The 14,283-nt window shown below is 32.0% G+C and overlaps 1 protein-coding gene across 3 annotated transcripts in view; it reads right to left on the reverse strand.

Annotated features, from left to right (window-relative positions):
* The window catches only part of STK3 (serine/threonine kinase 3), a 302,874-nt gene that overhangs the window by 223,646 nt on the left and 64,945 nt on the right, over positions 1 to 14,283 (reverse strand). The window lies entirely within an intron of this gene.

Genomic DNA, 14,283 nt, shown 5'->3' on the forward strand with positions numbered 1-14,283 from the left:
CATGTAGTTGCAGTAGTCAACTTCTTCCAGACTCCAGGTTGGGCACATGACCTGAGTCTAAGTCAATTATCATATCACATTTTTGGCCAAACTAATTTGCTCAGAAAAAGTCATTCTGAAGCAATGCAGTACAAGACTATCATACTTTCCTGCTGGATTTCAACTGCAAAAGTGTAACTGCTGGCAGTCATTTTGTAACTACAAGGAGAGAGTATGTGAAAGGGGGATCAATAAAGAGATACCAGAACAAAAAGATGAATTCAAGTAATTCCTTTAACCCTGAACCAAGTCATGCACAAAACTAACTCTGTGAAATTTTTTAGTTATTTTAGCAAATAAATTTCCCTTTTTGTTTAAGCCAGAAAGTTTAGGCCGTTTTCTGTAACTCATAACCAGGAGTTGAAATTGATATAAACTTGAAGGTAACACCAAAGATGAGGAAATCCTAGAAAAAGAGGTTTGTACAAAGCACAAGCCATGAACTCCAGAAGTTCTAGAGTTATTTCAGATACATAACAGTATAAGATATCTAAACTGATTTCCACTTTCAGCCCCCAAACAAAAGGGTACAATAATTGGAGGCAGTAGAATAAACATGTCTTTTAAAAAGAATAGGAACACTTCAAACAAAAGGTCCCCCTTTTTGCCTTCATTTTCCTAGTACCACCTCCTCCAGTAACAAATGCTTATGTCAAATTGTATTAATATTGCTTTTAGAATTCATTTTACAGAACTCCTCAAATGTTTCTGTTTCCATTAGTTTTTATGACATATGTGATAAAATTGCACTCAATGGTGACCAAAACCCTTCCTGAAAAACTAATGGTTCAAAGAAACTTGAGGAATATGTAGTCATCTCTGGAATATACTTAAATCTCAAAAGTAATATATAAGCTTACGAGCAAAGACTTTAATTTGAACATCTATCAAGCCTCAAGCCTCTTATTCCAACTCTTTTCAAACCAAAATTTCTCTCCTCCTCTCCCCTGAGGAAATACCACTTAACAGGGTTTGCAGGATCAAGAAAACACTGGGGAAAAAACAGCAGAACAGCTCAGGAACCCCTACCATCCTATCTCATTCCACCCAAAAAAAGGAAAGTTGAGAGTATAAAATATCCAAGGTTTTAAACAATAAAAAAGGCTGTAAGATTCTTTCAGAAAACGCAAATATTCTGCTGTTCAATACAAACTACACACATTAGGAAACATTACTGGAATATTTTAACCATTATTATATACAAGAGGGCAGAGAGAGGTTGTCTTTCATGAAATCTGGATTGCACATGTCTGGCAAGAAAAAAAAAAAGATTAATAATCTATCACAAAGTCCCACAACTGGTGATTCAAAGTGAAAGCTTTCACTACTTACACCATATGTAAATACACATATATACATGCTGCTTATAATCCCTTGATCTGCAGAGAAAGAGAACTGATACTCTACTGTGAAAATCGTCAGTGGGTAGACATTTTAAAATCCTTTCCCACATGAAAAGATTCCTGAAAAAGAGATCAGAAGACAACAAAAAAGCACTCAATATATAAGGAGTTGTAAATCCACTATGAAGTAGTATCTATTACACAAAGGGAGAACATGCAACAGAGTGATTAGGAAAGTCAAACATGAATTAGTTCAGTAACACAGGGGCAAATATAAACACCCCAAAAGCATTTTATGAAACACAAATCAATATATATCAAAAGACTTCTATTATTAGCAATGAGATAATAGCAAGCCAAATAAATCTTAATAATTAACAGTACGTTTTATTATACCTTCTCCAAGGGGTGGGGGGAGAATCTGTTTGAAGAAGCACATAATTAATCTCAAGGCAGAATATATACCTTTTTTTAAATACCACAAGTCAAATGTGTACTATAAAGGTTGTTAACATGCAAGACATTAACTCTAGAGACATTAGGATAAAATATTCTATATATTTTGAATGATCATTGCCTGCTTCTATTAAAGAAACTCTTACTGTACCTAAATATGTAAGCTCTATGTTATAGAGTATATACTTTCTTAACAACAATTCAAAGTACCAATGGTGAATGCTAGGTATTATTCTACCCAAACACATCTGAAAGACAATGTTTACAATGCAAAGACACTCCATCTATCTACCTAAGTGAAATGATACAATGATGATGACAATATCAACAGCAAATATATATGGATCTTTTAATGTGCCAGGTGTTCTTCTGATACTTTAAATACATTTCATCCTCAGAAACACTCAATGAAGTAGGGTAGTCTTCTTACCCATTTAATGCAGGTCTAAGTCACAAAGTTTAAAAATTGCCCAAGTTTACACATTTAATATATAGCAGAGGCAGCATTCAAACCCAGGCATTCTGGCTCCAGATTCTATACTGTACACAATTACATTAGGAAATTATAGTAAACTATAATAACTTCAACCTTTTATTTCCCTATAATTTGTCTTTGATTTCAGTTCTCATCTAGAAAATAGATCATTCGAGTTGTTAAATCACCTTAGAGTTGTTAAATCCTCATATGAAGATTAAATGCAGTAACATACAAAAATTAATGAGTTTTGAAAGTACCTGGCATATAACAAGTACTATATAAGTACTGCCGGTGGAGTTGAGATAAACATCACTGTTCTGTATCTATCTGAATTTACCAAGCAAAATGATCCTAATGTGTCCTTTATACTTCTAAAAAAGTGGTAATTAAAGAAAACTAGAGTCGGGTGCGATGGTCCCAACAGCTTAGGAGTCTAAGGCAGAAGGACTGCAAATTCAAAGCTAGCCTCACCAATTAAACTGCTTCTAAGCAACTGAGCAAGACTCTCTCAAAATTAAAAAAAAAAAAAAAGCGGGGGGAGGTTGGGCGCTGTGGATGTGGCTCAGTAGTTAAGCGTCCCTGGGTTCAAAGCCCAGATTGAAAAAAAGAAAATTGAATTTTCCAATTATTTTCTTTATAAAATAACAAGACTATTACCAGTCTTCAGGAAAAACAACCTCTATCACTTAAAAGTTGCTCTCTTCAGTCTAGAATTTCCTTTCCATTATTCTCCATTCCACCCGGTATCACAGAAATAGAGCTCATCCTGCTAAAGGTAGATACTAACAAGTTCTCTAATATAAAAACTGAACATTTACATGAGTTAAGACACAAAACCTATTTGGTATTTTATATAATCCTCATCTGCACAGCTGGGTACTCCAAAGGGTTTCAACCACAGTACTACTCTCAATCAGAGCTTGACTTTATTAAGTAGCTACAAATTATGAAGACTAAAACCCACAGCGATTCCCTAGTCCAGGATCCACTGCTGATCAACATTTAAATCTGCTTCTATCTTTTTGTGTTTACCACGTTCTTGTACAAGTCACATTGTACAACTATGCTGAGGTTTCTCAAAGTTACAGGAGGAGAACTATCAAATGGATACTATAGTACATACATACTCTACTATAAGAGATTATCAAATTACTCCTCAAAGTAACTGTTCTAATTTAAACTCCTAAGAGTATGAAACTATACAGAATATGCATGTGACAAAAGCAGGTGAGGAGAGAATAACACTGATTCAAGTACAAGAACCAACCTGAATTTATGGTTAATTTGTTGTTATTTGTCTCTCCTCTGAAACTCCAAACTGAAAGAGAATTTCTTTAAACAAAATAAATAACAAAAGAATTAGCACAGAAGAGTCTTAAAAATATAGGAAATTTCCAAGGAGAGAGTCAAAGTCAAGAATAGAAAAAGAATCTGTAACAAAGGAGTAATCTATCAAGTAAATTTAAGAGGGCTCCAAGCTTAGAATCACAGCATAGGGTCAAAGGGCTCTAAAAGGGGATGAAAAGGTAGTTTTTTCACAGAAAGAGAAAAGAAGAAAATAGCCTTAATCTCCAGTATGCCTCCATTTCCAAGTACCTGCAGATTACATATATTTTGGCATCACTCCCCAGAACAGAACAAAACAAAGGGGAGAGAGGGTTGTCTTTAAAGAAATTGAATAATAGCCTTTCTGGTCTCCCTCTGAAAGCAAGCTTCCCAACTCATTCACCCTCACGTTACGAATGTCAGTGAGAGCCCAAGGCTTTCAATGAGAGCTGGTCAGCCTTCCTGTTCCAAGGGCAAGACAAGGATAAATAAAACAAGTGAAATGATACCCCAGAATAAAAACGGATGATTTAGGAATCAAAAAATAACTTTTTAAAGGACCCATTATTCTTAGAGCAATTTGAAAAGTGTTTGCTTCAATGTATCAAGTAGCATCACTACATTATGGGGAAAAAATAATCAGAACAGAAAGATTTCTTATAAATTAAAATATAAAAAGGAAGAGTTCTTACAAATTAAAATATAATTGCTGAAATAAAAAAGTTCTGTTAGAAGAATTAGAAAATAAAGTAGAATAAACCACCTTCATTTCCCATAAGAAGGCAAAAAGACAAAAAAGCAAAAAATATATTATTTATATACACACACATATATAACTTTTTTTCCCCAGGAGACTCACTCATCCAATGAAGAAAATAGAGGGGGAAATTATCAAAGAAAATTTTCCAAAACTAAAGAAAGACAAGTGTTTATATTAAAAGGAAATACTGAATGCTAAGCATAACCAGTAAAAAGGACTCACCCCTACGCACATCTTTGTGAACTATCTTATTTCTTGTAAAATATCAGGATAAAAAGAAAAGTCCAAAAATTTCCACAGGAGAGGGGAACCTACAAATAAATAGAATGATGGCAGACAACACTGGATGCTAGAAGATAATGGAGGAAAAGTCTCAAGGCTCTGAGAAAAAAAAGGTATTTCCAATTTAAAGTTAACTATCAACCAAATTAAAGATATTTTCAGATATGCAACTCAAATAGTTGACCTTTTATTCTTGTATCATAAAGATGATTATTTAGGAAGAATATAAAACAAAGGTGAAAAAACCAAGGAAACAGGAAATATATATAAGAAAATGGTGGCACTAACCCAAGAATCCAGTGAAAAGAAATTCCAAGGATGCCGCTGTACAGCAGACCTAAAAAGCAATGAGTCTATATTAGAACAAGAAATTAGGAAGCTCCAAAGACTGTCTTCTCAAAGAAGTATCATAAACATATCAAGAAACAGATAAAATAAGTAGGAAGCTAGAAGACATTAGCAAAATGATAAGGATGGCATATGCTGCTCTTAACAACATGGAAAAGAAAGTAGGAAAAACTCCAAGAAAAACAAAAAATTATATAATAACATGATCCTAACAGAGATCCAACAACTTAATGTAGTCAACAATTTTCAGCAACTGATGAAGTGTGAGAAAGTAAAATCCATTAAACCAGATGCTGCCTTTAGAAATAGAAATATAATTTTAGCATACTTGTTTCTTCTTCTAAAATGTCCTCTGCCCTCTCTTCCCTGACTCATTCATTTATTCATTCAATCCTTCAACAAATATTTACTGATCATCCTATATGTCAAGCACTGTACAGAAGCTAGAGATATACAGTGAACAATGACAATAATAATACACACATCCTGCCCTTTTGGAGCCTATATTCAATGACTTCTATCAATCTACTAAGCATTTCTTTCTCTGAACTATGATAGGGTAAGTGCTTCTCCTTATTTGCTCCTAAAGAACTCTTAATTCTTTACAGAATTGAATTTAGCTTTTTACATACCTCGCACCTCATCTTCTATTTAAATTCATACAAAAAGAACATTTATTATTGTTACTTATATCTCCAGTGAGGTACATTAAGCCTAGATTAATAAATGTGTTTTCAACCTTTCCATCTAACTGACATGTAAATAAAGCTGTCGATGTGATGCACTATACTAATGTTATTTGTTGCTTAACAGATGAGGAAAATGAAGTCCTTTTCAATTAAATGATTTTCCTCACACTATAAATAGAGTTTTAGAGAACCAGAACTAAAATACATACTGCTGAAAATCTGGGGTCATACTCTTTCTACTAGGCTGAATTAAAACAAGTGGCCAAATCAAAAAACGAGCCTAAATGGGAAAGAATATCCTTAGGCAATTTCTTAAAATGTTTCCAAGTATACAATAAACATCTGAGACACAGACTCTATTTCTTCCATATGTGAAAACATAGCTTTACAATTATGTAATGATCATTTTGAAAGCCTCTAATCAAAAATATAACCTATCTTTTAAAAGCTTCAATTTCACAGTTGTACATTTCTATTTTGCAGTATATAATATTTGAAATGCACAAATGTTTAGAGATGTTAAATGGCATTTAATATAAAATAAATTGGTTTATAAAAACTTTTCTCACAAGGAAAGCTTCAAATGGTATTTCCCTAAATATGTGGACCTTTTAGTTCCTTTTAACTCAATTAGTTGCTTAAGAAAAATAAAGCTTACCTTAACTTACATCAACAACAAAAATACAGCCCTTACTCATGAACCAAAGGAAGCCTATAAAGTTATCAAGACACACATTTTAAAATAAAAGCAAAAAAATCAAATGCAGAAACATTTCCTAACTTTTGTAAAAATCAGAGAACTAAGGTAACATATCCTGATATTTCACACATTCCAAAGCTACTAACAAGCACACTTTTATGGCCTTTGTAGATGGCCATATCTGATCAATAATTCACATTATTAATATCAAATAGTGGTAGTTCTGCAAATTACAACTTATCCACAAAAATGTAACATCAAATGCATGGGTTGGGTCATTTTATAGTCACAGAATAAGCAGTCAAGAAATTGAGCCTATTTCAATTCAAGAAACATTTATCAAAGACTTTAAAGGTATCAGTTATTCTAGATACTTAGAATATTTCCAAGATGAATACATTAAAACTCCCAGGTAAGGCAACCACAACTACTCTTACTCTTCTCTCAAATACTAAAAACTATCTAAGGAAATTTGAGTTCCAAGAATAGAACAACATAGCAGAGTTATCTACAAAGAGTTTACACCAAACTTAAATGATGGTTTAAAAATAATATAAAAACATCAGTTACCAAATGTATATGATACCAAGACTTAAGCTGTGTTTGTAAGTTTGACTGCAGAAATTTGGAATTTAAGTAACATATACAACTTTACAGATTCCTCAATACTTATAACTAAAAGAATTCAAAGAATACTAACAAAAGTAGTGATTTCTACTCATAATAAAACCAGGAGTGTCAGAGAAACTATTAACAACCACTGGGATATAATGCAGTTTCACTTTCATTGAAATTCTAATACCACTATATTAACTGCCACAATTAAAATTCTTTACCAACTTAACTGCCAACTATGAACTATCCACTCCATATCAAGCATCAGTACTTAGACACAGTCCCCACCCTTAACTACTTGGCCTCAGGTACAATAATTAGTATGTGCCTAATCAACCCCCAAACTTAATTCCATGCCTTTATTTTTTCTTTCCTAAATGCCCAGCCCCAAGGATGTGGGGAAAAAACAAGTCAAATTTTGAAGCTCCTTCTTTAATATCTTTGCTACTAATCAGATACTTCATATTTTAACTTTTTAAATGGTATGTGAATATGAAGTACATCCAACTATTAGCAAACAGTCCAGTCCTGCAAATTGATCAAAAGAGGCCAACAACAAAAACAGGCAAAGGACAGGCACAAAAAGGAAATGTAACTACAATGATAACTATTTATTGTGCTGTTTATGTGACAATCAGTATGTGATACTTACCAAATTAATTAATTAATTACTATATAAACAATAAAAAAAGACTTGGGAAATTTCAAATAAAAGATGACATTTTAAGCCAGGCATTCATGGATGCAAATTCACTAAGACAAAAAGGAAGAGGAACACTCAAAAGTGGAGGAAAGATTGAGGTAATAGCAGACACACAAATACCAAAATATGAATCCAGTTTTTATTCCAGGAGCCAGTTCTTACTGTGAAGCTGGAGTCTACAGGGTATGATAAAACAGTGGCGAGTTATAAAACTGTATGGACAGAAGGGAAGAAAGATATAAACAGTATTTAGACCTCAGTCTTAAAAACAATTGGATTAAATGTTTTTTAAAAGGCACATAACTTAATCGGATTTGTTTTTTCCTGTGCTTGTAATTTTAAATTTTTAAGGAAACATTTGATCAAAATAGAAAACAGTTGATTATTTAAATCAAGAATTCTTTTTCCCTAAAGAGATTTCTTTCAAAAATAAGCAAAAAATCTACAAAATGTATGTTATTTAGGTTGTATTCCAAGATTCATTGCTCTTAAAATATATTAAAAAAATTTAAAGACCCTATCAACTTTCTATACCATCACCTATTTTTGTTTCTTCTCCATAATGAAACTTGACATATGTAAATTATAGTCAAGATCAAAAAGTTCCGAATAATGTCATGTGAATTAACCATTCCTCTGAGAAAATTTACTATAAAAAGGGCAATATATTAAAAAATCAAGTGAACTAAATTTAAGGTCTCATGTCTGAACAGAACTATGCTATCTCAGAGCATCTGAGAGTCTACTTGAGCACTAATCTGACATTATTCTCTACAAGTATTTTATTAATTTTATTCACAATTTTAGGACAAACATAGAAATAAGAATTTCAATGACTGTGTTTTCACCTCTTTTTTAGATTTATAAATGTCAAAGTTGTTAATACAGTCTTACACCCCAAGACCATATATGAATTTATTTTAGTGAATATAATTACCAGAAAAGTCATTTTAAGGGCTCCGCTAGACAAACCCACAGGACAGAGTAAAAAGAAAGTAAACCCCTAAGAATTCCACACCAAGGAACACACTCCAAAGAGAATGTGGATTTCAGGGACAAGATTAAAACAACTAAAATGATTCAGAGGGAGCACTAGAGTATTAGGCAAGAACCAACACAAAAAAGTCAAATAGGACCTTACTGACAAAATTAAAAGAAGGGTACCTGGATGAAAAGTAAAAATGCCAAATGATTAATTGGCAAAATTAAGTAATATGGTCAAACAGGGATAGACCAATAGCAAGAAAAGGGTGCAACAGTGAATAATAAGAATATATAAAAGTACCGTTCTTATTAACCAACTGGAAAATATACTAACAACAAAAAGAACACATGATTCATGACAGTAGTAAAAATGACAAAGCCCTGAGACGCAGTCAAATTTAAAATGTGAAAGATTTTTCAAGGAAAAGATTTACAAGAGCATTTAAATATACAAGGAGAACTGAATACAAAGACATTCTATGATCATGGCTGGAAAAATATCAATCAAACCAAATTAACCTAGAAATTAAATGTAATTCCACTCAAAAATCTGGCAAGACTTTTTATGGAATTTGATATCTTATTCTAAAATATCACATAGGCAGCCAAGGAAATAAAAATAATTAAAGGAACTTGCATCCCAGATATCAAACATACCACAATAGGGAAAGCATACTTCTGTTGCAAAAGTAGACAAATAATTCAACAAAATAGCTGAAACAGAGAGACCAAATACAGATCCATGTATATATGGAATCTTAGTAGAGAAGTTTTATAAATCAGTTGGAAAGCAATAGATAATTGTGTTAATGACAATTAGATTTCCACACAGAAGCAAAATAAAAACAGAATCCTTCCTCACCTCACTCACGCAAAAAAATTCCAACGAAAGATCTAACTGTTAAAAACTCAAACTTTTAGAAAAGAGTTCTACTTTGGGTATGGTGCACTAGATAATTGGACCATTATCTGCTGGGGAAAAAAAAAGAAAAGAAAAGTAAATATCTGGGCAAAATATATACTTTTATATGTGTTTAAGTACTAAGAAAGATACAAAAGAAGTCTCTTTTGTCTGGAGCCAAGATGTAATAAAAGAAGAAAACCAAAGAAGTTAACCTAGCAATGAGGATCACTTTTCTCAAGTGCTATCTGTAAATTATGGATTAGAGCTCAAGAGACTAGGAAACAGCCAGATTTTGAAGGACGTACAAAAAAAAAGAGAGGTGGAGGAGATAGAGAGAGAGGGGATAAATATGGGAAATCAAAACCTACCAAGATGTTGGAAAGCCCAAGAACTTAAAGGACTATACCCTAGACATAACAGAAAATCAAAGCCCAGATTCAATTTTTTTTCTAATCTTGACTGGATTAAGGTGATCCAGGATTGCTAATTCTAACCACCAGGGAACAAACAAAACCTTCCCTAGAAAATGATTTCATTATTCAGAAATTTAAGTAATCTGTATTACTTTTTATATAATGTCTATCACTCTTCCAAAGATAACCAACACAGACAAAAACCATGAAAATCAGGAGAAACAATAAACAGAAACAGACCCAAAGAAGACTGAAATAATGAAGTTATCAGGTAAAATTATATAATTATGATGTTCTATGAAATAAGGGATAAGATTTTATATTTCTGCAAGAAGCTGGAGACTTTTTAAAAGAATCAAACTGAAATTCTAGAATCTAAAATGTCAGTATCTAAAATTTAAAAAGTAGTGGATGATTTTAAAGCCTATCAGACAGAGACAAAGAGAGAACTAGTAATACTGGAAGACACATCAGAAGAAAATAGCCTGAAGCTTGCAGGAAAAAAAAAAAAAGAAACAAAAGAAAAGAAATAAAGAAGGGGGAAACTAAACTAAAATACATACCATTGTTTCCCAGAAGAAGACAGAAAGAGCTAAAAACATTAGAGTAAAAATAAATGAGTTTCCAAAACTAATGACAAATATCAAATTACAGAAACAAAATGCTCTTGCATCCCAACAAGGGATAAATACCAAGAAAACTACTACCAAACATATGAAAGTAAAGCTTCTAAAAACCAAAGGTAAAAATCTTAACAGCAACTAAAGAGGAAGAAAAAAACAAAATAAGAGATTACCTTCAAAGAAGCAACAGCAAAACGTATCAGTAGAGACAATGGAAGCTAAACAATTATGAAATGATTACCTTCAAATGTCTTAAGAAATTGCTACCCTAGAATTCTTTACCCAGTAAGCGTATGGTTCAAAAATGAAGTAAGGGGTTAGTTATAACTCAGTGGTAGAACACTTGCCTAGCATGTATGAGGCACTGGGTTTGATTCTCAGCACTACATACGAATAAATAAATAAATAAAATAAATGTCCGTCAATGACCAAAAAAAAACTTTTCTTTTAAATGAAGTGAAACATTTTTAGCCAAAAAAAGAGAGAGAAAGAGAGAGAGAGACCTTGTTACCTTTTACCCATACAAAATGAAATATGAATAGAGGATCTTCAGGCAACTGAGAAATATAGAAAGAGATAAACAGTAATAAAAAGCTAAGTATATGGATAAATATAAATGATGACAATATAAAATAACAAAAAGCACTTGTGCTGTTTAAAATGTACATACAACTAAAAGAAACAACAAAGCATATAACAAAAACAAAAGAGCATATAAGCCCTAAGAAAAAATAAATTGGCATATTCTTAGGAAAAGATAGTTCAATGAAAAGATAGATCAAGAAAACAACTACTTGAGTGAGTTTTATACCTGTTTAATAGATAAATGATTACTGTTTCACTGGTTATATTTCTGAAAGCTAGCCAGTCAGTAACAGACATGTCTCTGAAACTCAGACAACCAAGATTATCACTTCAGTGAACATTCCCATAAAATGATCAAATATTTACAATGTCTCAGCATTTAAAAAAAAATGAGATGATACAAATCCTATATTGGTAACCTTAGCAATAATAGTAATATTTTCAGATATCAGTGAAGGCAAATATCCTCATTTTAGAAAAGAATAAAACTAATGTTCTTGAGATCTGACAGGAGTTATCTGTCAACAAGACAACACATAAACAATAAACCTATAGCTCCTGATCAATCTGTTGTGTATGTAGCTCTGGGTCTTTTTTCGCATATAAAAATTAGACTGTTACCATGATGTCCCAGAACTTCAAGATAACTGTTTCCTGAGAATAACAATTATACTATTCAAAATGTATTACTCCCCAAAATACTCAATGAACTCTGTCTTCTAACAGAGAATATAAAGAGGTAAAATATTTTTCTGTGATAACTAGTGAAGGTATGTCCTGAGCAAAATGATCACATCCATACCTATCATAAAGAACTACAGTGTACCTGCAAGGTTTGCTAATTATAGGCAACAAGAAATAAATGTCTTGGATCAAATACTTTCTATGTACTCAACATGGTAACGTTAAATGGTAATTTAAAATCATGAAAACAGAAATGTTTAAAATTTTTTATTTCATTCACTTTTACTTCATACTCCTACCTGATAATTTTAAATACCAAATACACCAATTTTAGCTCTGAAATTATTTTGAAACACTTCTCTAATTGGAGTATAATTTTTTTCAGTTGAAGTACTGTTCTGCCAGAAAAGTCATCTGATTTACATAAGTGTTAGGTTAAGCATCACAGATATTCTAAAATATATAATCAGAATGTCACAGATCACTTAATCCATTCTGTCAAAACAGGGATTATTTTAACTTCTGTTTTACTTTCTTCAAATAAATGGGCCAAGGAACTAGACAGACACTTTATAGAAGACATACAGGCAATTAATAAATACATGAAAAAGTGTTCAACATCTCTAGTAATTAGAGAAATGCAAATTAAAACAACTCTAAGATTTCATCTTACTCCAATTAGAATGGTTGTTATTAAAAACACAAACAATAATAGATGTTGGCGTGGATGTGGGGGAAAAGGCACACTTTTACATTGCTGGTGGAGTTGCAAATTGGTGCAGCCACTCTGGAAAGCAGTGTGGAGAATCCTCAGAAAACTTGGAAAGGACCCACCTTTTGACCCAGTTATCCCATTCCTCGGTTTATAACCAAAGGACTTAAAATTAGCACACTATAGTAACACGGTCACATCAATGTTTTTAGCAGCTCAGTTCACAACAGCTAGATTGTGGAACCAACCTAGATGCCCTTCAACAGATGAATGGATTAAAAAAACTGTGGTATATATACACAATGGAATATTATTCAGCCATAAAGAATAATAATATTATGGCATTTGCAAATAAATGGATGGAACTGCAGACTATCATGCTAAGTGAAACAAGTCAGTCCCAGAAAACCAAAGGAGCATGATATATAATTGGGGTGGGGAGGTGAGGAGTGAGAGAAGAATAGGGGAACTTTAGATTATGTAGAAGGAAATGAGAGGGATGGGCGGTATGAAAAATGGTGGAATGAGACAGACATCATTACCCTATGTACATGATTACACAAATGGTATGAATCTACATCATGTACAACCATAGAAAAGAAATGATATACCCCATTTTTGTACAATGAATCAAAATGCAGGCTGTAAAAAATTTAAAAATAAATAATTTATTTAAAAATTTCTATTTACTTTATTTTCTTTAATAGACAAAAAAATTAGTAGGATAAACTTACAATGTATTTTCCCAGTCAAACTTTAAAATGATTCTGGTTAACCACAAACTGACTCAACTAGTTAAGTATTTTTTCTAAATGTATTTTACTGAAACATGTCTAACAACATAATAATGTCATATAGTAACTGAATTACTGTTCAACAGAATTACAAATTATTTCACTGGTTATTCTTCTTAATCAGTCACAGATAAAAAGGTAGCTTTGGACCTTAGAATCTATCCAAATAAATTAGATGCATTGCTAGCTAAAGTAAACAAATTTGTAAGTTACTCTTCTATTTAGGATTAAACATAACCATAAAAGCTTTTATTAAGTAACATACATCACTAAACTGTCTTCACAAAAATAAAAACATATATAAATTACCTAACTCTATCACTTTCACACATCTAGACAATATTTGGAAAAATAAATAGAAAATTTTATTTCAATTATTTTTAAAAAATTCAGAACCATGTAATTTCTTCAACCGTGAATATTATGAACTTAAAATGATTCAAGCCATGATTTATGGAACTCACAATAAAAAAAAACACAAACACACTGATTCTAAATGAAGAAGGAAAGTACCATGATAGTAGTTACTCAGTGATTTGTCAAAAATTATTGTAATAAATAAGTAATCATGCATTTCTTAACTCTGCCATGAAAAGGTATGTGTACATGACTGAATGACCAATGTGATCCTACAACATGTATAATCAGAAAAATGAGATTACACTCTATTTATGTGTGATCAAAACGTATAAATGCATTCTACTGTCATGTACAACAAATCAGAACAAATAAAAAACTTTTTTAAAAAGGTATTGTGGTTGCTTCTTCCTACTACATGCCTTTCCATGCTTAACATTCTTTTTTCTTTTTTTCCTTTTTATTTTTTTCACACTACTATACTATTT

The sequence above is a fragment of the Sciurus vulgaris genome (genome assembly GCF_902686455.1).
Source record: "Sciurus vulgaris genome assembly, chromosome: 1".
NCBI lineage: Eukaryota > Metazoa > Chordata > Mammalia > Rodentia > Sciuridae > Sciurus > Sciurus vulgaris.